Raw genomic sequence first — 27,976 nt, 5'->3', positions numbered from 1 at the left:
TGGATAACACTTCCTGGAAGGTAGTGCGCCCCTCCCCACATGCCGGGCCCCACATTAATTTCTGAACTTTTTGCAATGTCCGCTAAAATACAACGGCAAATGTAAGTGCTTCCCTGCGTGCTGTGAGCTCTTCCAGCAAATGAATGCAACTAAATCTGGGAGTGGTGGCAACCTGATTTATAGCCAGTTGCTGAGAAGCACAGGTAAAACCACGTAGGGCTTCCCATTGTTATTAGTGTGGGAGGCCTGTGTGGCGGGACCCGGCCCTTTGGAATCTAATGCTATGTCCCGGTAGGTAGCGTCACCATTGAATTAGAAGACACACATATGTTGAGAATAATCTTTCTGGTCATTTGCTGCATGTCTTATTTACAATATGTAATCAAATTCTTTATCCTGACCTTATGGCACCTGGGTTGAGAACCATGATTTGAACCAAACATTGGTCTGTCACGTTCTGAGTTTGAAACTTTAGTTTGCCTTTAGCGTTTTGCTATTGCTTTTTCGTTTTCTTTGGTTTCGTTTCGTTTCTAAGTTCTGGGGTATATGTGCAGGATGTGCAGATTTGTTACTAAGGTAAACGTGTGCCATGGTGGTTTGCTGCACCTGTCAACCCATCACCTAGGCATTAAGCCCAGCATGCAGTAGCTGTTCTTCTTAACGCTCTGCCCCCCGAAAGGCCCCAGTGTGTGTTGTTCCCCTTCCTGTGTCCATGTGATCTCCTTTTTCAGCTCCCATTATAAGTGAGAATGTGGCGTTTGGTTTTCTTTCCCTGGATTAGTTTGCTGAGGATAATGACCACACATCACCACTGTTTTTGTTTTTTTAGTATAAAGAGTAGTATTTTATTGAATAAGATTTGCTCCCAGAAAAATAAGCTTAAATCTACAATGAATGCCAGACTCTACAGCAGAAAGCAACTTTCTCACTTTTCCACACACAATGGTTCCTACTAAGTGAAAAAAAGCCAGAAAATTTCATTCACAAATGTACTACTCTGTCTCAAAACATCTCACATAATCATGCACTCGACTAAAGCCATTAGATCAGTTCTTCAGTCAGGTTAAAGAAGTATCCCTCTAATAACTGACTTTTATAATGGTATCAATATCCACTCCCAGTCAGTCTGCCGTGGTTAATGGTGTACAGCATGACTGAATACAATGGAATTGATGACGCCCATATCCACGGACAAACCGTGACTTATGATGGTTTGATTTATGATTTTTCCACGTTATGATGGGTTTATTGGACTATTAGATGCGTTTCTGAGTTACACTGGGTTTATGAGCATGCGACCCTAGACTCCAGAAACAGCTGTATAAGGAAAAACAGGTGTACCTAATAAACATATGCTTAGTGACTTGGGATAAACCAATAGATGTTCACAACTGATGGAGAGCCGTGAAAGAGAGATAGCGGTAAATAGTTACAATAACACAATCTTCCTGCACCTGTCGTGGATTTCCCCAAAAAAATGCAGAATGTGGGATGCACCTAAGGCATATGAAAGAGAGAGGGCAGAAGGAGTAAGAGAGAAGTAGGAGGAAGGAAGGAAGGAAGGAAGGAAGGAAGGAAGGAAGGAAAGAAGGAAGGTAGGAAAGAAGGAAGGAAGGAAGGAAGGAAGGAAGGAAGGAAGGAAGGAAGGAAAGAAGGACGAAAGGAAGGAGAAAACACCCGGTGTTACTAAAACCCCCCAAAAAAATGGTTTCCCCCTGTGGGTAAGCCTACAATGTGGATGAATCTTGAAAATATTGTGCTACGTGTTATGTCAGTCATAACAGCTCACCGTTTATAGGAAATGTCTACAATATGGAAATCTATGCATATGGGATTGATGGCACTAGGTAGTTGCTACCTAGGGCTGAGGGTCAGGGAGAGGGTTTGAGACAGAATGAGGAGTGACTAATGTCTACAGGGTTTTTCTCTGGTCGGGGGTGATAAGACGTTCTACAATGGATTGCGAATTATAATTGAATGTGCACAACCACAGGTATACTAAAAGCCACTCAATTCATGACTTTTAATGGGGGAATCTTAAGTGGCGCACTCTCATGGAGACCACGGCAGACATAGTGAGAGAGAAAAAGGTGAGTAAATATCTGAAACGGAGGCAGAAACAGAGAGAACGAAAAGCCCTGTGAAAGGAAGGGAGAGCGAAAAGGGAAAATGGTCCTATTTAGAAATGACAGATGTGAAACTGGGGTTCACATCAACAGTGTCACTGCCAGGAAGGAGGGTCATGCTAGCCATGTCACCGGTAGTGTGGCCCGCAGGGACGCCGACCTGCTGGAGCGTCGTGCCAGCATGGGCTCTGGCAGCCACGTGGGCCAGCAGGAGGGACCCGCTGCACAGCTGTGGGGTGAGGATAGACTGGGTGGTGATATCGGCCATTACAGGGGCCTCTTCTGCTGGCAAGAGTGTGACAGTAGCAAGTAGATGGACATGCCTGCGTGTGAGGACGGAATGCAGGAGGAGCTCTTGTGCGGCTGGGCGTGGGGCCCTCACGGGAACCGTGGAGAAGTGGCCAGGTAACTGCGTCATGTGGGCTAGTAGATTGGCCAGGGCTTCGAACTGAAGGACAATAACGGCGAGTAGCTGTCAGGCCCTGGGAGTGTCTGAGTGTAAGTGGAGATGGGTTTGGGGTCACTGAGGGATGCGTGAGAGCCATCCCTGTGTAGGTACAGGTCATAGGGAGATAGTCTCGTGAGGCCTGTGAGTGTCTATGGTTGCCCTGGGTGCCTGGGGCTGACTGTGGCAGAAATCTGGGGAAGGCTGGAGAGAAGCTGGGAGGCCCAGGAGAGTCCCTTAAGGCAGGGGGTGAAGAGGTGAAAGAAATGGGGGAGGGTGGCAGTAAGGTCCGTGAGTTTGTAGATGATTCCTGGGTGCGGGAAGCTGACTCCAGGTGCAATCTGGAGATGGTTGGAGAGTAGCTGAGAGAGACAGAAGAGTCCCTGAGGGCTGGGGGTGAGAACATGAGGGAGACTGGGGAGTAAGTCAGTGAAATTCGTGAGTTCGGTGGTGTATCGTGGGTGCCTGGAACTGACTCCAGCTGGAATCTAGAGAAGTTTTGAGAGTAGCTGAAAGAGACACAAGAGTCCCTGTGGGCTGAGGGCAAAGACCTGAGAGAGACCAGGGAGGACCTCAGTGAAGTCTGTGAGTCTGTAGGTGATTCCGGAGTGTGGGAGGCTGACTCCCGCTGAAATCTGGGCGTGGTGGGAGAGTAGCTGGGACAGACAGGAGAGTCCCAGGGGGCTGGGGGTGAAGACATGAGAGAGACTGGGGAGTAACTCAGCGAAACTGCTGAGTTTGGTGGTGACACCTGGGTGCCTGGAACGGACTCCCGCTGAAATCTGGGCATGGATGGAGAGTAGCTGGGACACACAGGAGAGTCCCTGAGGGCTGGGGGTGAAGACATGAGAGAGACCGGGGAGTACCTCAGTGAAACTGGTGAGTTTGGTGGTGACTCCGGGGTGCCTGGAACTGACCCCAGCTGAAATGTGGGCGTGGTTGGAGAGTAGCTGGGACAGACGGGAGAGTCCCTGAGGGATGGTGAAGACATGAGAGAGACTGGGGAGTAACGCAGTGAAATTGGTGAGTTTGATGGTGATTCCTGGGTGCCTGGAACTGACTCCCGCTGAAGTGTGGGCGTGGTTGGAGAGTAGCTGGGACACACAGGAGAGTCCCTGAGGGTTGGAGATAAAGACGTGCTAGAGACTGAGGAGTAACTGAGTGAAACTGGTGAGTTTGGTGGTGAGTCCGGGGTGCCTGGAACTGACTCCAGCTGAAATGTGGGCGTGGTTGGAGAGTAGCTGGGACAGACGGGAGAGTCCCTGAGGGATGGTGAAGACATGAGAGAGACTGGGGAGTAACGCAGTGAAATTGGTGAGTTTGGTGGTGATTTCTGGGTGCCTGCAACGAACTCCCGCTGAAGTGTGGGCGTGTTTGGAGAGTAGCTGGGACAGACAGGCGAGTCCCTGAGGGTTGGAGATAAAGACGTGCTGGAGACTGGGGAGTAACTCAGTGAAAGTGGTGGGCTTGGTGGTGATCCCTGGGTTCCTGGAACTGACCCGCGCTGAAATGTGGGCGTGGTTGGAGAGTAGCTGGGACAGACTGGAGGGTCCGTAAGGGCTGGGGGTGAAGACGTGAGAGAGACTGGCGAGGATCCCACTGAGGTCTGTGAGTTTGTAGGTGTTTCTGGGGTGTGGGGTAGAGACTGCCGCTGAAATCTGGGCGTAGTTGGAGAGTAGCTGGGACAGACAGGCGAGTCATGGGTGGCTGGGGGTGAGCTGCTGGATGATGGCAGTAAGAACATATGGTATATTATTGATGAATGAGGTGACTGTGGAGAATCTCCAGAGGAGGACACGGGAGAACACAATGACATGAGTGACTGTCCTGCTTGGTTAGGAAAGGGAAACGTAAAGTTGTGGAGTTCTGTTGATGATGGATGTGAGAGTGGTGAAGCCCTGCGGGGTGATGTAGAGTACTTCCACATCCCTGGTGAGGAGCTGCCCCTTGGGTCTGAGTTTCTGGGAGGGGAGAGGGAGAAGCTGGGTGAGGCAGGCATGAATCTTGAGGAGTCAGGGCTGGGGGACCGCTCATATTCTCCCGAGACGTGTGAGTCTCTGGGGGACTCCTGGGTGCATGGGGCTGACTCCCGCAGGAACCTGGGGATGGCTGGAGAGTAACTGGGAGCCACAGGAGAGTCCCTGAGGCCTGGGGGTGAAGAGATGAAAGACACAGGGGTGGAGCACCGTGAGGCTCGTGAGTTTGTAGGTGATTCCTGGGTGTGGGGGGCTGACTCCAGCTGAAATCTGGGGTTGTTTGGAGAGTAGCTGGGAGACACAGGAGACCCCCCGAGAGCTGGGGGTGAGCTGCTGGGTGATGGCAGTAAGAACATGTGGTATATTATTGATGAACGTGGGGACTCTGAGGAATCCTCAGAGGAGGACACGGGAGAGCCCAAAGGCTTCATTGATTGCCCATCACGGTGAGGACAGGGAAATGGGAGCTTGTGGGATTCTGGTGATGACAGAGGTGAGTGTGGTGAAGCCCTAGGGGATGGTGAATGGTAGCTCCGGATCCCTGGTGAGGAGCTTCCCCTTAAGCCTGAGTTTCTGATAGGGGAGAGGGAGAAGCTGGGTGAAGGTCGCATGGACCTTGGGGAGTCCGGGCTGGGGGACCGTTCATAAGAAGAGCCAGACAAGACCCTACTGTTCTTAGGTGCAGACATGATTAGGAAACCTGCAGCTCCCAGGGGCCCCTACTAATTTTCTAACTCGCAGAAAGAAGGAGTGTGTGTGCGTGTGTGTGTGTGTGTGTGTGTGTGTGTGTGTGTGTGTGCGGTGTGAGGTATGTGCCCCTTAAGAAAATGGGAATCAACCAACCAATGAGACAGACTGACAGACAGACAGACAGACAGACAGACAGAGATTCACTTGCCCAAGTGTTCTGTCCTGTCCTCTGAATCCGCTTCCAAGTCGCAAGACGCTGTGAGCTCCAAGTCCACGCAGAGTCCGCCAAACGCTCCGGCCGCTGATCCGCTCCGCGAAGATCTGAGTACAGGCCAGCCAGGGTGGGTTTAAATAGCCTCGGGCGCAGCCTAGCAGCGGAAAGGGCGGAGCTTCACTCCTCCTTTCCATCAGTCACCCCCAACTTTCCCAGGCTACACCTCGTGGGAAACTGTTCTCCTGCTTTGATTTCATGCGCCACCTTTGGGACAAGCTAAGAACTTACAAGTTTTCTTGGCCAGATATGTTAGGAATTGTATGCACTGAAACACTGAAAACCAACTAGTGGTTCTGTGGTTCCCACGTTGTGGTTTTGACACCAGCAGCATCCTTGCCACAATCAAAACCCGGAGATCCACAGATCTGCGTTGTAACAAGACCTCCCCCTGACCCTGATGCATGGCAGTTTAAGAAGTCTTTCCGTGTAAGCGAAAAGACTTTGAAGAAAAGGTGGAGATATGCGTTGTATAAACATTCTTTTGCTCTGGAACCACGTAGAGACTTGGGAGCCAGTTGGGTGGAGCATTCGTTGGATGAGGGTGCTCGGGTTAGGAATATCAAGGTGTGGCTCCAGATAATCCAATCATCTAATTAAGATTCCAGTTATGCTCATCTGTTTCAAAATTCCGTTTGGGTAAATTCTTTTAGTCAGACTGAGAATGGCAAAGCCTCAACCCCAATTTCCAGGGAGGGTTGAGAGCCTCAGGTGGAGTTGATCACCAATAGCCTATGGTTTAACCCATCATGCCTATAGAATGAGGTCTCCATAAAAACCCAAAAGGACTGGGATCAGAGAGCTTCTGGATAACACTTCCTGGAAGGTAGTGCGCCCCTCCCCACATGCCGGGCCCCACATTAATTTCTGAACTTTTTGCAATGTCCGCTAAAATACAACGGCAAATGTAAGTGCTTCCCTGCGTGCTGTGAGCTCTTCCAGCAAATGAATGCAACTAAATCTGGGAGTGGTGGCAACCTGATTTATAGCCAGTTGCTGAGAAGCACAGGTAAAACCACGTAGGGCTTCCCATTGTTATTAGTGTGGGAGGCCTGTGTGGCGGGACCCGGCCCTTTGGAATCTAATGCTATGTCCCGGTAGGTAGCGTCACCATTGAATTAGAAGACACACATATGTTGAGAATAATCTTTCTGGTCATTTGCTGCATGTCTTATTTACAATATGTAATCAAATTCTTTATCCTGACCTTATGGCACCTGGGTTGAGAACCATGATTTGAACCAAACATTGGTCTGTCACGTTCTGAGTTTGAAACTTTAGTTTGCCTTTAGCGTTTTGCTATTGCTTTTTCGTTTTCTTTGGTTTCGTTTCGTTTCTAAGTTCTGGGGTATATGTGCAGGATGTGCAGATTTGTTACTAAGGTAAACGTGTGCCATGGTGGTTTGCTGCACCTGTCAACCCATCACCTAGGCATTAAGCCCAGCATGCAGTAGCTGTTCTTCTTAACGCTCTGCCCCCCGAAAGGCCCCAGTGTGTGTTGTTCCCCTTCCTGTGTCCATGTGATCTCCTTTTTCAGCTCCCATTATAAGTGAGAATGTGGCGTTTGGTTTTCTTTCCCTGGATTAGTTTGCTGAGGATAATGACCACACATCACCACTGTTTTTGTTTTTTTAGTATAAAGAGTAGTATTTTATTGAATAAGATTTGCTCCCAGAAAAATAAGCTTAAATCTACAATGAATGCCAGACTCTACAGCAGAAAGCAACTTTCTCACTTTTCCACACACAATGGTTCCTACTAAGTGAAAAAAAGCCAGAAAATTTCATTCACAAATGTACTACTCTGTCTCAAAACATCTCACATAATCATGCACTCGACTAAAGCCATTAGATCAGTTCTTCAGTCAGGTTAAAGAAGTATCCCTCTAATAACTGACTTTTATAATGGTATCAATATCCACTCCCAGTCAGTCTGCCGTGGTTAATGGTGTACAGCATGACTGAATACAATGGAATTGATGACGCCCATATCCACGGACAAACCGTGACTTATGATGGTTTGATTTATGATTTTTCCACGTTATGATGGGTTTATTGGACTATTAGATGCGTTTCTGAGTTACACTGGGTTTATGAGCATGCGACCCTAGACTCCAGAAACAGCTGTATAAGGAAAAACAGGTGTACCTAATAAACATATGCTTAGTGACTTGGGATAAACCAATAGATGTTCACAACTGATGGAGAGCCGTGAAAGAGAGATAGCGGTAAATAGTTACAATAACACAATCTTCCTGCACCTGTCGTGGATTTCCCCAAAAAAATGCAGAATGTGGGATGCACCTAAGGCATATGAAAGAGAGAGGGCAGAAGGAGTAAGAGAGAAGTAGGAGGAAGGAAGGAAGGAAGGAAGGAAGGAAGGAAGGAAGGAAAGAAGGAAGGTAGGAAAGAAGGAAGGAAGGAAGGAAGGAAGGAAGGAAGGAAAGAAGGACGAAAGGAAGGAGAAAACACCCGGTGTTACTAAAACCCCCCAAAAAAATGGTTTCCCCCTGTGGGTAAGCCTACAATGTGGATGAATCTTGAAAATATTGTGCTACGTGTTATGTCAGTCATAACAGCTCACCTATTGTGCAATTCCGTTTATAGGAAATGTCTACAATATGGAAATCTATGCATATGGGATTGATGGCACTAGGTAGTTGCTACCTAGGGCTGAGGGTCAGGGAGAGGGTTTGAGACAGAATGAGGAGTGACTAATGTCTACAGGGTTTTTCTCTGGTCGGGGGTGATAAGACGTTCTACAATGGATTGCGAATTATAATTGAATGTGCACAACCACAGGTATACTAAAAGCCACTCAATTCATGACTTTTAATGGGGGAATCTTAAGTGGCGCACTCTCATGGAGACCACGGCAGACATAGTGAGAGAGAAAAAGGTGAGTAAATATCTGAAACGGAGGCAGAAACAGAGAGAACGAAAAGCCCTGTGAAAGGAAGGGAGAGCGAAAAGGGAAAATGGTCCTATTTAGAAATGACAGATGTGAAACTGGGGTTCACATCAACAGTGTCACTGCCAGGAAGGAGGGTCATGCTAGCCATGTCACCGGTAGTGTGGCCCGCAGGGACGCCGACCTGCTGGAGCGTCGTGCCAGCATGGGCTCTGGCAGCCACGTGGGCCAGCAGGAGGGACCCGCTGCACAGCTGTGGGGTGAGGATAGACTGGGTGGTGATATCGGCCATTACAGGGGCCTCTTCTGCTGGCAAGAGTGTGACAGTAGCAAGTAGATGGACATGCCTGCGTGTGAGGACGGAATGCAGGAGGAGCTCTTGTGCGGCTGGGCGTGGGGCCCTCACGGGAACCGTGGAGAAGTGGCCAGGTAACTGCGTCATGTGGGCTAGTAGATTGGCCAGGGCTTCGAACTGAAGGACAATAACGGCGAGTAGCTGTCAGGCCCTGGGAGTGTCTGAGTGTAAGTGGAGATGGGTTTGGGGTCACTGAGGGATGCGTGAGAGCCATCCCTGTGTAGGTACAGGTCATAGGGAGATAGTCTCGTGAGGCCTGTGAGTGTCTATGGTTGCCCTGGGTGCCTGGGGCTGACTGTGGCAGAAATCTGGGGAAGGCTGGAGAGAAGCTGGGAGGCCCAGGAGAGTCCCTTAAGGCAGGGGGTGAAGAGGTGAAAGAAATGGGGGAGGGTGGCAGTAAGGTCCGTGAGTTTGTAGATGATTCCTGGGTGCGGGAAGCTGACTCCAGGTGCAATCTGGAGATGGTTGGAGAGTAGCTGAGAGAGACAGAAGAGTCCCTGAGGGCTGGGGGTGAGAACATGAGGGAGACTGGGGAGTAAGTCAGTGAAATTCGTGAGTTCGGTGGTGTATCGTGGGTGCCTGGAACTGACTCCAGCTGGAATCTAGAGAAGTTTTGAGAGTAGCTGAAAGAGACACAAGAGTCCCTGTGGGCTGAGGGCAAAGACCTGAGAGAGACCAGGGAGGACCTCAGTGAAGTCTGTGAGTCTGTAGGTGATTCCGGAGTGTGGGAGGCTGACTCCCGCTGAAATCTGGGCGTGGTGGGAGAGTAGCTGGGACAGACAGGAGAGTCCCAGGGGGCTGGGGGTGAAGACATGAGAGAGACTGGGGAGTAACTCAGCGAAACTGCTGAGTTTGGTGGTGACACCTGGGTGCCTGGAACGGACTCCCGCTGAAATCTGGGCATGGATGGAGAGTAGCTGGGACACACAGGAGAGTCCCTGAGGGCTGGGGGTGAAGACATGAGAGAGACCGGGGAGTACCTCAGTGAAACTGGTGAGTTTGGTGGTGACTCCGGGGTGCCTGGAACTGACCCCAGCTGAAATGTGGGCGTGGTTGGAGAGTAGCTGGGACAGACGGGAGAGTCCCTGAGGGATGGTGAAGACATGAGAGAGACTGGGGAGTAACGCAGTGAAATTGGTGAGTTTGATGGTGATTCCTGGGTGCCTGGAACTGACTCCCGCTGAAGTGTGGGCGTGGTTGGAGAGTAGCTGGGACACACAGGAGAGTCCCTGAGGGTTGGAGATAAAGACGTGCTAGAGACTGAGGAGTAACTGAGTGAAACTGGTGAGTTTGGTGGTGAGTCCGGGGTGCCTGGAACTGACTCCAGCTGAAATGTGGGCGTGGTTGGAGAGTAGCTGGGACAGACGGGAGAGTCCCTGAGGGATGGTGAAGACATGAGAGAGACTGGGGAGTAACGCAGTGAAATTGGTGAGTTTGGTGGTGATTTCTGGGTGCCTGCAACGAACTCCCGCTGAAGTGTGGGCGTGTTTGGAGAGTAGCTGGGACAGACAGGCGAGTCCCTGAGGGTTGGAGATAAAGACGTGCTGGAGACTGGGGAGTAACTCAGTGAAAGTGGTGGGCTTGGTGGTGATCCCTGGGTTCCTGGAACTGACCCGCGCTGAAATGTGGGCGTGGTTGGAGAGTAGCTGGGACAGACTGGAGGGTCCGTAAGGGCTGGGGGTGAAGACGTGAGAGAGACTGGCGAGGATCCCACTGAGGTCTGTGAGTTTGTAGGTGTTTCTGGGGTGTGGGGTAGAGACTGCCGCTGAAATCTGGGCGTAGTTGGAGAGTAGCTGGGACAGACAGGCGAGTCATGGGTGGCTGGGGGTGAGCTGCTGGATGATGGCAGTAAGAACATATGGTATATTATTGATGAATGAGGTGACTGTGGAGAATCTCCAGAGGAGGACACGGGAGAACACAATGACATGAGTGACTGTCCTGCTTGGTTAGGAAAGGGAAACGTAAAGTTGTGGAGTTCTGTTGATGATGGATGTGAGAGTGGTGAAGCCCTGCGGGGTGATGTAGAGTACTTCCACATCCCTGGTGAGGAGCTGCCCCTTGGGTCTGAGTTTCTGGGAGGGGAGAGGGAGAAGCTGGGTGAGGCAGGCATGAATCTTGAGGAGTCAGGGCTGGGGGACCGCTCATATTCTCCCGAGACGTGTGAGTCTCTGGGGGACTCCTGGGTGCATGGGGCTGACTCCCGCAGGAACCTGGGGATGGCTGGAGAGTAACTGGGAGCCACAGGAGAGTCCCTGAGGCCTGGGGGTGAAGAGATGAAAGACACAGGGGTGGAGCACCGTGAGGCTCGTGAGTTTGTCGGTGATTCCTGGGTGTGGGGGGCTGACTCCAGCTGAAATCTGGGGTTGTTTGGAGAGTAGCTGGGAGACACAGGAGACCCCCCGAGAGCTGGGGGTGAGCTGCTGGGTGATGGCAGTAAGAACATGTGGTATATTATTGATGAACGTGGGGACTCTGAGGAATCCTCAGAGGAGGACACGGGAGAGCCCAAAGGCTTCATTGATTGCCCATCACGGTGAGGACAGGGAAATGGGAGCTTGTGGGATTCTGGTGATGACAGAGGTGAGTGTGGTGAAGCCCTAGGGGATGGTGAATGGTAGCTCCGGATCCCTGGTGAGGAGCTTCCCCTTAAGCCTGAGTTTCTGATAGGGGAGAGGGAGAAGCTGGGTGAAGGTCGCATGGACCTTGGGGAGTCCGGGCTGGGGGACCGTTCATAAGAAGAGCCAGACAAGACCCTACTGTTCTTAGGTGCAGACATGATTAGGAAACCTGCAGCTCCCAGGGGCCCCTACTAATTTTCTAACTCGCAGAAAGAAGGAGTGTGTGTGCGTGTGTGTGTGTGTGTGTGTGTGTGTGTGTGTGTGTGCGGTGTGAGGTATGTGCCCCTTAAGAAAATGGAAATCAACCAACCAATGAGACAGACTGACAGACAGACAGACAGACAGACAGACAGAGATTCACTTGCCCAAGTGTTCTGTCCTGTCCTCTGAATCCGCTTCCAAGTCGCAAGACGCTGTGAGCTCCAAGTCCACGCAGAGTCCGCCAAACGCTCCGGCCGCTGATCCGCTCCGCGAAGATCTGAGTACAGGCCAGCCAGGGTGGGTTTAAATAGCCTCGGGCGCAGCCTAGCAGCGGAAAGGGCGGAGCTTCACTCCTCCTTTCCATCAGTCACCCCCAACTTTCCCAGGCTACACCTCGTGGGAAACTGTTCTCCTGCTTTGATTTCATGCGCCACCTTTGGGACAAGCTAAGAACTTACAAGTTTTCTTGGCCAGATATGTTAGGAATTGTATGCACTGAAACACTGAAAACCAACTAGTGGTTCTGTGGTTCCCACGTTGTGGTTTTGACACCAGCAGCATCCTTGCCACAATCAAAACCCGGAGATCCACAGATCTGCGTTGTAACAAGACCTCCCCCTGACCCTGATGCATGGCAGTTTAAGAAGTCTTTCCGTGTAAGCGAAAAGACTTTGAAGAAAAGGTGGAGATATGCGTTGTATAAACATTCTTTTGCTCTGGAACCACGTAGAGACTTGGGAGCCAGTTGGGTGGAGCATTCGTTGGATGAGGGTGCTCGGGTTAGGAATATCAAGGTGTGGCTCCAGATAATCCAATCATCTAATTAAGATTCCAGTTATGCTCATCTGTTTCAAAATTCCGTTTGGGTAAATTCTTTTAGTCAGACTGAGAATGGCAAAGCCTCAACCCCAATTTCCAGGGAGGGTTGAGAGCCTCAGGTGGAGTTGATCACCAATAGCCTATGGTTTAACCCATCATGCCTATAGAATGAGGTCTCCATAAAAACCCAAAAGGACTGGGATCAGAGAGCTTCTGGATAACACTTCCTGGAAGGTAGTGCGCCCCTCCCCACATGCCGGGCCCCACATTAATTTCTGAACTTTTTGCAATGTCCGCTAAAATACAACGGCAAATGTAAGTGCTTCCCTGCGTGCTGTGAGCTCTTCCAGCAAATGAATGCAACTAAATCTGGGAGTGGTGGCAACCTGATTTATAGCCAGTTGCTGAGAAGCACAGGTAAAACCACGTAGGGCTTCCCATTGTTATTAGTGTGGGAGGCCTGTGTGGCGGGACCCGGCCCTTTGGAATCTAATGCTATGTCCCGGTAGGTAGCGTCACCATTGAATTAGAAGACACACATATGTTGAGAATAATCTTTCTGGTCATTTGCTGCATGTCTTATTTACAATATGTAATCAAATTCTTTATCCTGACCTTATGGCACCTGGGTTGAGAACCATGATTTGAACCAAACATTGGTCTGTCACGTTCTGAGTTTGAAACTTTAGTTTGCCTTTAGCGTTTTGCTATTGCTTTTTCGTTTTCTTTGGTTTCGTTTCGTTTCTAAGTTCTGGGGTATATGTGCAGGATGTGCAGATTTGTTACTAAGGTAAACGTGTGCCATGGTGGTTTGCTGCACCTGTCAACCCATCACCTAGGCATTAAGCCCAGCATGCAGTAGCTGTTCTTCTTAACGCTCTGCCCCCCGAAAGGCCCCAGTGTGTGTTGTTCCCCTTCCTGTGTCCATGTGATCTCCTTTTTCAGCTCCCATTATAAGTGAGAATGTGGCGTTTGGTTTTCTTTCCCTGGATTAATTTGCTGAGGATAATGACCACACATCACCACTGTTTTTGTTTTTTTAGTATAAAGAGTAGTATTTTATTGAATAAGATTTGCTCCCAGAAAAATAAGCTTAAATCTACAATGAATGCCAGACTCTACAGCAGAAAGCAACTTTCTCACTTTTCCACACACAATGGTTCCTACTAAGTGAAAAAAAGCCAGAAAATTTCATTCACAAATGTACTACTCTGTCTCAAAACATCTCACATAATCATGCACTCGACTAAAGCCATTAGATCAGTTCTTCAGTCAGGTTAAAGAAGTATCCCTCTAATAACTGACTTTTATAATGGTATCAATATCCACTCCCAGTCAGTCTGCCGTGGTTAATGGTGTACAGCATGACTGAATACAATGGAATTGATGACGCCCATATCCACGGACAAACCGTGACTTATGATGGTTTGATTTATGATTTTTCCACGTTATGATGGGTTTATTGGACTATTAGATGCGTTTCTGAGTTACACTGGGTTTATGAGCATGCGACCCTAGACTCCAGAAACAGCTGTATAAGGAAAAACAGGTGTACCTAATAAACATATGCTTAGTGACTTGGGATAAACCAATAGATGTTCACAACTGATGGAGAGCCGTGAAAGAGAGATAGCGGTAAATAGTTACAATAACACAATCTTCCTGCACCTGTCGTGGATTTCCCCAAAAAAATGCAGAATGTGGGATGCACCTAAGGCATATGAAAGAGAGAGGGCAGAAGGAGTAAGAGAGAAGTAGGAGGAAGGAAGGAAGGAAGGAAGGAAGGAAGGAAGGAAGGAAAGAAGGAAGGTAGGAAAGAAGGAAGGAAGGAAGGAAGGAAGGAAGGAAGGAAGGAAGGAAAGAAGGACGAAAGGAAGGAGAAAACACCCGGTGTTACTAAAACCCCCCAAAAAAATGGTTTCCCCCTGTGGGTAAGCCTACAATGTGGATGAATCTTGAAAATATTGTGCTACGTGTTATGTCAGTCATAACAGCTCACCGTTTATAGGAAATGTCTACAATATGGAAATCTATGCATATGGGATTGATGGCACTAGGTAGTTGCTACCTAGGGCTGAGGGTCAGGGAGAGGGTTTGAGACAGAATGAGGAGTGACTAATGTCTACAGGGTTTTTCTCTGGTCGGGGGTGATAAGACGTTCTACAATGGATTGCGAATTATAATTGAATGTGCACAACCACAGGTATACTAAAAGCCACTCAATTCATGACTTTTAATGGGGGAATCTTAAGTGGCGCACTCTCATGGAGACCACGGCAGACATAGTGAGAGAGAAAAAGGTGAGTAAATATCTGAAACGGAGGCAGAAACAGAGAGAACGAAAAGCCCTGTGAAAGGAAGGGAGAGCGAAAAGGGAAAATGGTCCTATTTAGAAATGACAGATGTGAAACTGGGGTTCACATCAACAGTGTCACTGCCAGGAAGGAGGGTCATGCTAGCCATGTCACCGGTAGTGTGGCCCGCAGGGACGCCGACCTGCTGGAGCGTCGTGCCAGCATGGGCTCTGGCAGCCACGTGGGCCAGCAGGAGGGACCCGCTGCACAGCTGTGGGGTGAGGATAGACTGGGTGGTGATATCGGCCATTACAGGGGCCTCTTCTGCTGGCAAGAGTGTGACAGTAGCAAGTAGATGGACATGCCTGCGTGTGAGGACGGAATGCAGGAGGAGCTCTTGTGCGGCTGGGCGTGGGGCCCTCACGGGAACCGTGGAGAAGTGGCCAGGTAACTGCGTCATGTGGGCTAGTAGATTGGCCAGGGCTTCGAACTGAAGGACAATAACGGCGAGTAGCTGTCAGGCCCTGGGAGTGTCTGAGTGTAAGTGGAGATGGGTTTGGGGTCACTGAGGGATGCGTGAGAGCCATCCCTGTGTAGGTACAGGTCATAGGGAGATAGTCTCGTGAGGCCTGTGAGTGTCTATGGTTGCCCTGGGTGCCTGGGGCTGACTGTGGCAGAAATCTGGGGAAGGCTGGAGAGAAGCTGGGAGGCCCAGGAGAGTCCCTTAAGGCAGGGGGTGAAGAGGTGAAAGAAATGGGGGAGGGTGGCAGTAAGGTCCGTGAGTTTGTAGATGATTCCTGGGTGCGGGAAGCTGACTCCAGGTGCAATCTGGAGATGGTTGGAGAGTAGCTGAGAGAGACAGAAGAGTCCCTGAGGGCTGGGGGTGAGAACATGAGGGAGACTGGGGAGTAAGTCAGTGAAATTCGTGAGTTCGGTGGTGTATCGTGGGTGCCTGGAACTGACTCCAGCTGGAATCTAGAGAAGTTTTGAGAGTAGCTGAAAGAGACACAAGAGTCCCTGTGGGCTGAGGGCAAAGACCTGAGAGAGACCAGGGAGGACCTCAGTGAAGTCTGTGAGTCTGTAGGTGATTCCGGAGTGTGGGAGGCTGACTCCCGCTGAAATCTGGGCGTGGTGGGAGAGTAGCTGGGACAGACAGGAGAGTCCCAGGGGGCTGGGGGTGAAGACATGAGAGAGACTGGGGAGTAACTCAGCGAAACTGCTGAGTTTGGTGGTGACACCTGGGTGCCTGGAACGGACTCCCGCTGAAATCTGGGCATGGATGGAGAGTAGCTGGGACACACAGGAGAGTCCCTGAGGGCTGGGGGTGAAGACATGAGAGAGACCGGGGAGTACCTCAGTGAAACTGGTGAGTTTGGTGGTGACTCCGGGGTGCCTGGAACTGACCCCAGCTGAAATGTGGGCGTGGTTGGAGAGTAGCTGGGACAGACGGGAGAGTCCCTGAGGGATGGTGAAGACATGAGAGAGACTGGGGAGTAACGCAGTGAAATTGGTGAGTTTGATGGTGATTCCTGGGTGCCTGGAACTGACTCCCGCTGAAGTGTGGGCGTGGTTGGAGAGTAGCTGGGACACACAGGAGAGTCCCTGAGGGTTGGAGATAAAGACGTGCTAGAGACTGAGGAGTAACTGAGTGAAACTGGTGAGTTTGGTGGTGAGTCCGGGGTGCCTGGAACTGACTCCAGCTGAAATGTGGGCGTGGTTGGAGAGTAGCTGGGACAGACGGGAGAGTCCCTGAGGGATGGTGAAGACATGAGAGAGACTGGGGAGTAACGCAGTGAAATTGGTGAGTTTGGTGGTGATTTCTGGGTGCCTGCAACGAACTCCCGCTGAAGTGTGGGCGTGTTTGGAGAGTAGCTGGGACAGACAGGCGAGTCCCTGAGGGTTGGAGATAAAGACGTGCTGGAGACTGGGGAGTAACTCAGTGAAAGTGGTGGGCTTGGTGGTGATCCCTGGGTTCCTGGAACTGACCCGCGCTGAAATGTGGGCGTGGTTGGAGAGTAGCTGGGACAGACTGGAGGGTCCGTAAGGGCTGGGGGTGAAGACGTGAGAGAGACTGGCGAGGATCCCACTGAGGTCTGTGAGTTTGTAGGTGTTTCTGGGGTGTGGGGTAGAGACTGCCGCTGAAATCTGGGCGTAGTTGGAGAGTAGCTGGGACAGACAGGCGAGTCATGGGTGGCTGGGGGTGAGCTGCTGGATGATGGCAGTAAGAACATATGGTATATTATTGATGAATGAGGTGACTGTGGAGAATCTCCAGAGGAGGACACGGGAGAACACAATGACATGAGTGACTGTCCTGCTTGGTTAGGAAAGGGAAACGTAAAGTTGTGGAGTTCTGTTGATGATGGATGTGAGAGTGGTGAAGCCCTGCGGGGTGATGTAGAGTACTTCCACATCCCTGGTGAGGAGCTGCCCCTTGGGTCTGAGTTTCTGGGAGGGGAGAGGGAGAAGCTGGGTGAGGCAGGCATGAATCTTGAGGAGTCAGGGCTGGGGGACCGCTCATATTCTCCCGAGACGTGTGAGTCTCTGGGGGACTCCTGGGTGCATGGGGCTGACTCCCGCAGGAACCTGGGGATGGCTGGAGAGTAACTGGGAGCCACAGGAGAGTCCCTGAGGCCTGGGGGTGAAGAGATGAAAGACACAGGGGTGGAGCACCGTGAGGCTCGTGAGTTTGTCGGTGATTCCTGGGTGTGGGGGGCTGACTCCAGCTGAAATCTGGGGTTGTTTGGAGAGTAGCTGGGAGACACAGGAGACCCCCCGAGAGCTGGGGGTGAGCTGCTGGGTGATGGCAGTAAGAACATGTGGTATATTATTGATGAACGTGGGGACTCTGAGGAATCCTCAGAGGAGGACACGGGAGAGCCCAAAGGCTTCATTGATTGCCCATCACGGTGAGGACAGGGAAATGGGAGCTTGTGGGATTCTGGTGATGACAGAGGTGAGTGTGGTGAAGCCCTAGGGGATGGTGAATGGTAGCTCCGGATCCCTGGTGAGGAGCTTCCCCTTAAGCCTGAGTTTCTGATAGGGGAGAGGGAGAAGCTGGGTGAAGGTCGCATGGACCTTGGGGAGTCCGGGCTGGGGGACCGTTCATAAGAAGAGCCAGACAAGACCCTACTGTTCTTAGGTGCAGACATGATTAGGAAACCTGCAGCTCCCAGGGGCCCCTACTAATTTTCTAACTCGCAGAAAGAAGGAGTGTGTGTGCGTGTGTGTGCGTGTGTGTGTGTGTGTGTGTGTGTGTGCGGTGTGAGGTATGTGCCCCTTAAGAAAATGGAAATCAACCAACCAATGAGACAGACTGACAGACAGACAGACAGACAGACAGACAGAGATTCACTTGCCCAAGTGTTCTGTCCTGTCCTCTGAATCCGCTTCCAAGTCGCAAGACGCTGTGAGCTCCAAGTCCACGCAGAGTCCGCCAAACGCTCCGGCCGCTGATCCGCTCCGCGAAGATCTGAGTACAGGCCAGCCAGGGTGGGTTTAAATAGCCTCGGGCGCAGCCTAGCAGCGGAAAGGGCGGAGCTTCACTCCTCCTTTCCATCAGTCACCCCCAACTTTCCCAGGCTACACCTCGTAGGAAACTGTTCTCCTGCTTTGATTTCATGCGCCACCTTTGGGACAAGCTAAGAACTTACAAGTTTTCTTGGCCAGATATGTTAGGAATTGTATGCACTGAAACACTGAAAACCAACTAGTGGTTCTGTGGTTCCCACGTTGTGGTTTTGACACCAGCAGCATCCTTGCCACAATCAAAACCCGGAGATCCACAGATCTGCGTTGTAACAAGACCTCCCCCTGACCCTGATGCATGGCAGTTTAAGAAGTCTTTCCGTGTAAGCGAAAAGACTTTGAAGAAAAGGTGGAGATATGCGTTGTATAAACATTCTTTTGCTCTGGAACCACGTAGAGACTTGGGAGCCAGTTGGGTGGAGCATTCGTTGGATGAGGGTGCTCGGGTTAGGAATATCAAGGTGTGGCTCCAGATAATCCAATCATCTAATTAAGATTCCAGTTATGCTCATCTGTTTCAAAATTCCGTTTGGGTAAATTCTTTTAGTCAGACTGAGAATGGCAAAGCCTCAACCCCAATTTCCAGGGAGGGTTGAGAGCCTCAGGTGGAGTTGATCACCAATAGCCTATGGTTTAACCCATCATGCCTATAGAATGAGGTCTCCATAAAAACCCAAAAGGACTGGGATCAGAGAGCTTCTGGATAACACTTCCTGGAAGGTAGTGCGCCCCTCCCCACATGCCGGGCCCCACATTAATTTCTGAACTTTTTGCAATGTCCGCTAAAATACAACGGCAAATGTAAGTGCTTCCCTGCGTGCTGTGAGCTCTTCCAGCAAATGAATGCAACTAAATCTGGGAGTGGTGGCAACCTGATTTATAGCCAGTTGCTGAGAAGCACAGGTAAAACCACGTAGGGCTTCCCATTGTTATTAGTGTGGGAGGCCTGTGTGGCGGGACCCGGCCCTTTGGAATCTAATGCTATGTCCCGGTAGGTAGCGTCACCATTGAATTAGAAGACACACATATGTTGAGAATAATCTTTCTGGTCATTTGCTGCATGTCTTATTTACAATATGTAATCAAATTCTTTATCCTGACCTTATGGCACCTGGGTTGAGAACCATGATTTGAACCAAACATTGGTCTGTCACGTTCTGAGTTTGAAACTTTAGTTTGCCTTTAGCGTTTTGCTATTGCTTTTTCGTTTTCTTTGGTTTCGTTTCGTTTCTAAGTTCTGGGGTATATGTGCAGGATGTGCAGATTTGTTACTAAGGTAAACGTGTGCCATGGTGGTTTGCTGCACCTGTCAACCCATCACCTAGGCATTAAGCCCAGCATGCAGTAGCTGTTCTTCTTAACGCTCTGCCCCCCGAAAGGCCCCAGTGTGTGTTGTTCCCCTTCCTGTGTCCATGTGATCTCCTTTTTCAGCTCCCATTATAAGTGAGAATGTGGCGTTTGGTTTTCTTTCCCTGGATTAGTTTGCTGAGGATAATGACCACACATCACCACTGTTTTTGTTTTTTTAGTATAAAGAGTAGTATTTTATTGAATAAGATTTGCTCCCAGAAAAATAAGCTTAAATCTACAATGAATGCCAGACTCTACAGCAGAAAGCAACTTTCTCACTTTTCCACACACAATGGTTCCTACTAAGTGAAAAAAAGCCAGAAAATTTCATTCACAAATGTACTACTCTGTCTCAAAACATCTCACATAATCATGCACTCGACTAAAGCCATTAGATCAGTTCTTCAGTCAGGTTAAAGAAGTATCCCTCTAATAACTGACTTTTATAATGGTATCAATATCCACTCCCAGTCAGTCTGCCGTGGTTAATGGTGTACAGCATGACTGAATACAATGGAATTGATGACGCCCATATCCACGGACAAACCGTGACTTATGATGGTTTGATTTATGATTTTTCCACGTTATGATGGGTTTATTGGACTATTAGATGCGTTTCTGAGTTACACTGGGTTTATGAGCATGCGACCCTAGACTCCAGAAACAGCTGTATAAGGAAAAACAGGTGTACCTAATAAACATATGCTTAGTGACTTGGGATAAACCAATAGATGTTCACAACTGATGGAGAGCCGTGAAAGAGAGATAGCGGTAAATAGTTACAATAACACAATCTTCCTGCACCTGTCGTGGATTTCCCCAAAAAAATGCAGAATGTGGGATGCACCTAAGGCATATGAAAGAGAGAGGGCAGAAGGAGTAAGAGAGAAGTAGGAGGAAGGAAGGAAGGAAGGAAGGAAGGAAGGAAGGAAGGAAGGAAGGAAGGAAAGAAGGAAGGTAGGAAAGAAGGAAGGAAGGAAGGAAGGAAGGAAGGAAGGAAGGAAGGAAGGAAAGAAGGACGAAAGGAAGGAGAAAACACCCGGTGTTACTAAAACCCCCCAAAAAAATGGTTTCCCCCTGTGGGTAAGCCTACAATGTGGATGAATCTTGAAAATATTGTGCTACGTGTTATGTCAGTCATAACAGCTCACCTATTGTGCAATTCCGTTTATAGGAAATGTCTACAATATGGAAATCTATGCATATGGGATTGATGGCACTAGGTAGTTGCTACCTAGGGCTGAGGGTCAGGGAGAGGGTTTGAGACAGAATGAGGAGTGACTAATGTGTACAGGGTTTTTCTCTGGTCGGGGGTGATAAGACGTTCTACAATGGATTGCGAATTATAATTGAATGTGCACAACCACAGGTATACTAAAAGCCACTCAATTCATGACTTTTAATGGGGGAATCTTAAGTGGCGCACTCTCATGGAGACCACGGCAGACATAGTGAGAGAGAAAAAGGTGAGTAAATATCTGAAACGGAGGCAGAAACAGAGAGAACGAAAAGCCCTGTGAAAGGAAGGGAGAGCGAAAAGGGAAAATGGTCCTATTTAGAAATGACAGATGTGAAACTGGGGTTCACATCAACAGTGTCACTGCCAGGAAGCAGGGTCATGCTAGCCATGTCACCGGTAGTGTGGCCCGCAGGGACGCCGACCTGCTGGAGCGTCGTGCCAGCATGGGCTCTGGCAGCCACGTGGGCCAGCAGGAGGGACCCGCTGCACAGCTGTGGGGTGAGGATAGACTGGGTGGTGATATCGGCCATTACAGGGGCCTCTTCTGCTGGCAAGAGTGTGACAGTAGCAAGTAGATGGACATGCCTGCGTGTGAGGACGGAATGCAGGAGGAGCTCTTGTGCGGCTGGGCGTGGGGCCCTCACGGGAACCGTGGAGAAGTGGCCAGGTAACTGCGTCATGTGGGCTAGTAGATTGGCCAGGGCTTCGAACTGAAGGACAATAACGGGGAGTAGCTGTCAGGCCCTGGGAGTGTCTGAGTGTAAGTGGAGATGGGTTTGGGGTCACTGAGGGATGCGTGAGAGCCATCCCTGTGTAGGTACAGGTCATAGGGAGATAGTCTCGTGAGGCCTGTGAGTGTCTATGGTTGCCCTGGGTGCCTGGGGCTGACTGTGGCAGAAATCTGGGGAAGGCTGGAGAGAAGCTGGGAGGCCCAGGAGAGTCCCTTAAGGCAGGGGGTGAAGAGGTGAAAGAAATGGGGGAGGGTGGCAGTAAGGTCCGTGAGTTTGTAGATGATTCCTGGGTGCGGGAAGCTGACTCCAGGTGCAATCTGGAGATGGTTGGAGAGTAGCTGAGAGAGACAGAAGAGTCCCTGAGGGCTGGGGGTGAGAACATGAGGGAGACTGGGGAGTAAGTCAGTGAAATTCGTGAGTTCGGTGGTGTATCGTGGGTGCCTGGAACTGACTCCAGCTGGAATCTAGAGAAGTTTTGAGAGTAGCTGAAAGAGACACAAGAGTCCCTGTGGGCTGAGGGCAAAGACCTGAGAGAGACCAGGGAGGACCTCAGTGAAGTCTGTGAGTCTGTAGGTGATTCCGGAGTGTGGGAGGCTGACTCCCGCTGAAATCTGGGCGTGGTGGGAGAGTAGCTGGGACAGACAGGAGAGTCCCAGGGGGCTGGGGGTGAAGACATGAGAGAGACTGGGGAGTAACTCAGCGAAACTGCTGAGTTTGGTGGTGATACCTGGGTGCCTGGAACGGACTCCCGCTGAAATCTGGGCATGGATGGAGAGTAGCTGGGACACACAGGAGAGTCCCTGAGGGCTGGGGGTGAAGACATGAGAGAGACCGGGGAGTACCTCAGTGAAACTGGTGAGTTTGGTGGTGACTCCGGGGTGCCTGGAACTGACCCCAGCTGAAATGTGGGCGTGGTTGGAGAGTAGCTGGGACAGACGGGAGAGTCCCTGAGGGATGGTGAAGACATGAGAGAGACTGGGGAGTAACGCAGTGAAATTGGTGAGTTTGATGGTGATTCCTGGGTGCCTGGAACTGACTCCCGCTGAAGTGTGGGCGTGGTTGGAGAGTAGCTGGGACACACAGGAGAGTCCCTGAGGGTTGGAGATAAAGACGTGCTAGAGACTGAGGAGTAACTGAGTGAAACTGGTGAGTTTGGTGGTGAGTCCGGGGTGCCTGGAACTGACTCCAGCTGAAATGTGGGCGTGGTTGGAGAGTAGCTGGGACAGACGGGAGAGTCCCTGAGGGATGGTGAAGACATGAGAGAGACTGGGGAGTAACGCAGTGAAATTGGTGAGTTTGGTGGTGATTTCTGGGTGCCTGCAACGAACTCCCGCTGAAGTGTGGGCGTGTTTGGAGAGTAGCTGGGACAGACAGGCGAGTCCCTGAGGGTTGGAGATAAAGACGTGCTGGAGACTGGGGAGTAACTCAGTGAAAGTGGTGGGCTTGGTGGTGATCCCTGGGTTCCTGGAACTGACCCGCGCTGAAATGTGGGCGTGGTTGGAGAGTAGCTGGGACAGACTGGAGGGTCCGTAAGGGCTGGGGGTGAAGACGTGAGAGAGACTGGCGAGGATCCCACTGAGGTCTGTGAGTTTGTAGGTGTTTCTGGGGTGTGGGGTAGAGACTGCCGCTGAAATCTGGGCGTAGTTGGAGAGTAGCTGGGACAGACAGGCGAGTCATGGGTGGCTGGGGGTGAGCTGCTGGATGATGGCAGTAAGAACATATGGTATATTATTGATGAATGAGGTGACTGTGGAGAATCTCCAGAGGAGGACACGGGAGAACACAATGACATGAGTGACTGTCCTGCTTGGTTAGGAAAGGGAAACGTAAAGTTGTGGAGTTCTGTTGATGATGGATGTGAGAGTGGTGAAGCCCTGCGGGGTGATGTAGAGTACTTCCACATCCCTGGTGAGGAGCTGCCCCTTGGGTCTGAGTTTCTGGGAGGGGAGAGGGAGAAGCTGGGTGAGGCAGGCATGAATCTTGAGGAGTCAGGGCTGGGGGACCGCTCATATTCTCCCGAGACGTGTGAGTCTCTGGGGGACTCCTGGGTGCATGGGGCTGACTCCCGCAGGAACCTGGGGATGGCTGGAGAGTAACTGGGAGCCACAGGAGAGTCCCTGAGGCCTGGGGGTGAAGAGATGAAAGACACAGGGGTGGAGCACCGTGAGGCTCGTGAGTTTGTCGGTGATTCCTGGGTGTGGGGGGCTGACTCCAGCTGAAATCTGGGGTTGTTTGGAGAGTAGCTGGGAGACACAGGAGACCCCCCGAGAGCTGGGGGTGAGCTGCTGGGTGATGGCAGTAAGAACATGTGGTATATTATTGATGAACGTGGGGACTCTGAGGAATCCTCAGAGGAGGACACGGGAGAGCCCAAAGGCTTCATTGATTGCCCATCACGGTGAGGACAGGGAAATGGGAGCTTGTGGGATTCTGGTGATGACAGAGGTGAGTGTGGTGAAGCCCTAGGGGATGGTGAATGGTAGCTCCGGATCCCTGGTGAGGAGCTTCCCCTTAAGCCTGAGTTTCTGATAGGGGAGAGGGAGAAGCTGGGTGAAGGTCGCATGGACCTTGGGGAGTCCGGGCTGGGGGACCGTTCATAAGAAGAGCCAGACAAGACCCTACTGTTCTTAGGTGCAGACATGATTAGGAAACCTGCAGCTCCCAGGGGCCCCTACTAATTTTCTAACTCGCAGAAAGAAGGAGTGTGTGTGCGTGTGTGTGCGTGTGTGTGTGTGTGTGTGTGTGTGTGCGGTGTGAGGTATGTGCCCCTTAAGAAAATGGAAATCAACCAACCAATGAGACAGACAGACAGACAGACAGACAGACAGACAGAGATTCACTTGCCCAAGTGTTCTGTCCTGTCCTCTGAATCCGCTTCCAAGTCGCAAGACGCTGTGAGCTCCAAGTCCACGCAGAGTCCGCCAAACGCTCCGGCCGCTGATCCGCTCCGCGAAGATCTGAGTACAGGCCAGCCAGGGTGGGTTTAAATAGCCTCGGGCGCAGCCTAGCAGCGGAAAGGGCGGAGCTTCACTCCTCCTTTCCATCAGTCACCCCCAACTTTCCCAGGCTACACCTCGTAGGAAACTGTTCTCCTGCTTTGATTTCATGCGCCACCTTTGGGACAAGCTAAGAACTTACAAGTTTTCTTGGCCAGATATGTTAGGAATTGTATGCACTGAAACACTGAAAACCAACTAGTGGTTCTGTGGTTCCCACGTTGTGGTTTTGACACCAGCAGCATCCTTGCCACAATCAAAACCCGGAGATCCACAGATCTGCGTTGTAACAAGACCTCCCCCTGACCCTGATGCATGGCAGTTTAAGAAGTCTTTCCGTGTAAGCGAAAAGACTTTGAAGAAAAGGTGGAGATATGCGTTGTATAAACATTCTTTTGCTCTGGAACCACGTAGAGACTTGGGAGCCAGTTGGGTGGAGCATTCGTTGGATGAGGGTGCTCGGGTTAGGAATATCAAGGTGTGGCTCCAGATAATCCAATCATCTAATTAAGATTCCAGTTATGCTCATCTGTTTCAAAATTCCGTTTGGGTAAATTCTTTTAGTCAGACTGAGAATGGCAAAGCCTCAACCCCAATTTCCAGGGAGGGTTGAGAGCCTCAGGTGGAGTTGATCACCAATAGCCTATGGTTTAACCCATCATGCCTATAGAATGAGGTCTCCATAAAAACCCAAAAGGACTGGGATCAGAGAGCTTCTGGATAACACTTCCTGGAAGGTAGTGCGCCCCTCCCCACATGCCGGGCCCCACATTAATTTCTGAACTTTTTGCAATGTCCGCTAAAATACAACGGCAAATGTAAGTGCTTCCCTGCGTGCTGTGAGCTCTTCCAGCAAATGAATGCAACTAAATCTGGGAGTGGTGGCAACCTGATTTATAGCCAGTTGCTGAGAAGCACAGGTAAAACCACGTAGGGCTTCCCATTGTTATTAGTGTGGGAGGCCTGTGTGGCGGGACCCGGCCCTTTGGAATCTAATGCTATGTCCCGGTAGGTAGCGTCACCATTGAATTAGAAGACACACATATGTTGAGAATAATCTTTCTGGTCATTTGCTGCATGTCTTATTTACAATATGTAATCAAATTCTTTATCCTGACCTTATGGCACCTGGGTTGAGAACCATGATTTGAACCAAACATTGGTCTGTCACGTTCTGAGTTTGAAACTTTAGTTTGCCTTTAGCGTTTTGCTATTGCTTTTTCGTTTTCTTTGGTTTCGTTTCGTTTCTAAGTTCTGGGGTATATGTGCAGGATGTGCAGATTTGTTACTAAGGTAAACGTGTGCCATGGTGGTTTGCTGCACCTGTCAACCCATCACCTAGGCATTAAGCCCAGCATGCAGTAGCTGTTCTTCTTAACGCTCTGCCCCCCGAAAGGCCCCAGTGTGTGTTGTTCCCCTTCCTGTGTCCATGTGATCTCCTTTTTCAGCTCCCATTATAAGTGAGAATGTGGCGTTTGGTTTTCTTTCCCTGGATTAGTTTGCTGAGGATAATGACCACACATCACCACTGTTTTTGTTTTTTTAGTATAAAGAGTAGTATTTTATTGAATAAGATTTGCTCCCAGAAAAATAAGCTTAAATCTACAATGAATGCCAGACTCTACAGCAGAAAGCAACTTTCTCACTTTTCCACACACAATGGTTCCTACTAAGTGAAAAAAAGCCAGAAAATTTCATTCACAAATGTACTACTCTGTCTCAAAACATCTCACATAATCATGCACTCGACTAAAGCCATTAGATCAGTTCTTCAGTCAGGTTAAAGAAGTATCCCTCTAATAACTGACTTTTATAATGGTATCAATATCCACTCCCAGTCAGTCTGCCGTGGTTAATGGTGTACAGCATGACTGAATACAATGGAATTGATGACGCCCATATCCACGGACAAACCGTGACTTATGATGGTTTGATTTATGATTTTTCCACGTTATGATGGGTTTATTGGACTATTAGATGCGTTTCTGAGTTACACTGGGTTTATGAGCATGCGACCCTAGACTCCAGAAACAGCTGTATAAGGAAAAACAGGTGTACCTAATAAACATATGCTTAGTGACTTGGGATAAACCAATAGATGTTCACAACTGATGGAGAGCCGTGAAAGAGAGATAGCGGTAAATAGTTACAATAACACAATCTTCCTGCACCTGTCGTGGATTTCCCCAAAAAAATGCAGAATGTGGGATGCACCTAAGGCATATGAAAGAGAGAGGGCAGAAGGAGTAAGAGAGAAGTAGGAGGAAGGAAGGAAGGAAGGAAGGAAGGAAGGAAGGAAGGAAGGAAGGAAAGAAGGAAGGTAGGAAAGAAGGAAGGAAGGAAGGAAGGAAGGAAGGAAGGAAGGAAAGAAGGACGAAAGGAAGGAGAAAACACCCGGTGTTACTAAAACCCCCCAAAAAAATGGTTTCCCCCTGTGGGTAAGCCTACAATGTGGATGAATCTTGAAAATATTGTGCTACGTGTTATGTCAGTCATAACAGCTCACCTATTGTGCAATTCCGTTTATAGGAAATGTCTACAATATGGAAATCTATGCATATGGGATTGATGGCACTAGGTAGTTGCTACCTAGGGCTGAGGGTCAGGGAGAGGGTTTGAGACAGAATGAGGAGTGACTAATGTGTACAGGGTTTTTCTCTGGTCGGGGGTGATAAGACGTTCTACAATGGATTGCGAATTATAATTGAATGTGCACAACCACAGGTATACTAAAAGCCACTCAATTCATGACTTTTAATGGGGGAATCTTAAGTGGCGCACTCTCATGGAGACCACGGCAGACATAGTGAGAGAGAAAAAGGTGAGTAAATATCTGAAACGGAGGCAGAAACAGAGAGAACGAAAAGCCCTGTGAAAGGAAGGGAGAGCGAAAAGGGAAAATGGTCCTATTTAGAAATGACAGATGTGAAACTGGGGTTCACATCAACAGTGTCACTGCCAGGAAGGAGGGTCATGCTAGCCATGTCACCGGTAGTGTGGCCCGCAGGGACGCCGACCTGCTGGAGCGTCGTGCCAGCATGGGCTCTGGCAGCCACGTGGGCCAGCAGGAGGGACCCGCTGCACAGCTGTGGGGTGAGGATAGACTGGGTGGTGATATCGGCCATTACAGGGGCCTCTTCTGCTGGCAAGAGTGTGACAGTAGCAAGTAGATGGACATGCCTGCGTGTGAGGACGGAATGCAGGAGGAGCTCTTGTGCGGCTGGGCGTGGGGCCCTCACGGGAACCGTGGAGAAGTGGCCAGGTAACTGCGTCATGTGGGCTAGTAGATTGGCCAGGGCTTCGAACTGAAGGACAATAACGGCGAGTAGCTGTCAGGCCCTGGGAGTGTCTGAGTGTAAGTGGAGATGGGTTTGGGGTCACTGAGGGATGCGTGAGAGCCATCCCTGTGTAGGTACAGGTCAT

This window comes from Pan troglodytes, chromosome 15 (genome assembly GCF_028858775.2).
Source record: "Pan troglodytes isolate AG18354 chromosome 15, NHGRI_mPanTro3-v2.0_pri, whole genome shotgun sequence".
NCBI classification, from domain to species: domain Eukaryota; kingdom Metazoa; phylum Chordata; class Mammalia; order Primates; family Hominidae; genus Pan; species Pan troglodytes.
This window is presented reverse-complemented; position numbering follows the sequence as displayed.